Source organism: Etheostoma spectabile, unplaced genomic scaffold (genome assembly GCF_008692095.1).
Source record: "Etheostoma spectabile isolate EspeVRDwgs_2016 unplaced genomic scaffold, UIUC_Espe_1.0 scaffold453, whole genome shotgun sequence".
In the NCBI taxonomy this organism is placed as follows: domain Eukaryota; kingdom Metazoa; phylum Chordata; class Actinopteri; order Perciformes; family Percidae; genus Etheostoma; species Etheostoma spectabile.
The window spans coordinates 160,062-160,494 of record NW_022605611.1 but is presented as its reverse complement, the minus strand read 5'-3'; the positions used below and the strand labels follow the sequence as shown (position 1 = coordinate 160,494).

The 433-nt window shown below is 44.6% G+C and overlaps 1 pseudogene; it reads left to right on the top strand.

The window, feature by feature from the left end:
• Window positions 1-427, top strand: part of LOC116686707 (E3 ubiquitin/ISG15 ligase TRIM25-like) — a 1,517-nt pseudogene extending 1,090 nt beyond the window's left edge.
• The last annotated feature ends 6 nt before the right edge of the window (window positions 428-433 follow it).

The following is a 433-nucleotide window of genomic DNA, read 5'->3' as shown; positions in this document are numbered from 1 at the left end:
CTCAATGAGCTCAGTTGAGATCTGTTATTTTACCTGCAGAGGGAAGTCCATATATGGTTGGACAGGTGTGTCTGCAGGTTCACAGCTGTGCTGGGAAGCGTTGACCTACAGAGACACACAGAGACACAGACAGACACAAAGAGACAAACAGAGACACACAGAGACAGACACACAGATACACACAGAGACCGAGACACACAGAGAAAGAGACACAGACACACACAGAGACACATGGAGAAAGAGACACACAGAGACAGACAGAGACACACAGAGACACACAGAGACAGAGACACACAGAGACAGAGACAGACATTTCCAGAAGAGAAATTGAACATTGTAAAGGTTCTAGATTCTTCTTCTATGGTGTTGACATAATAGAGTCAAAGGTTTTTCCAGACAGGATGTTGGAGATCTCCTTTATCACTGCATCAAT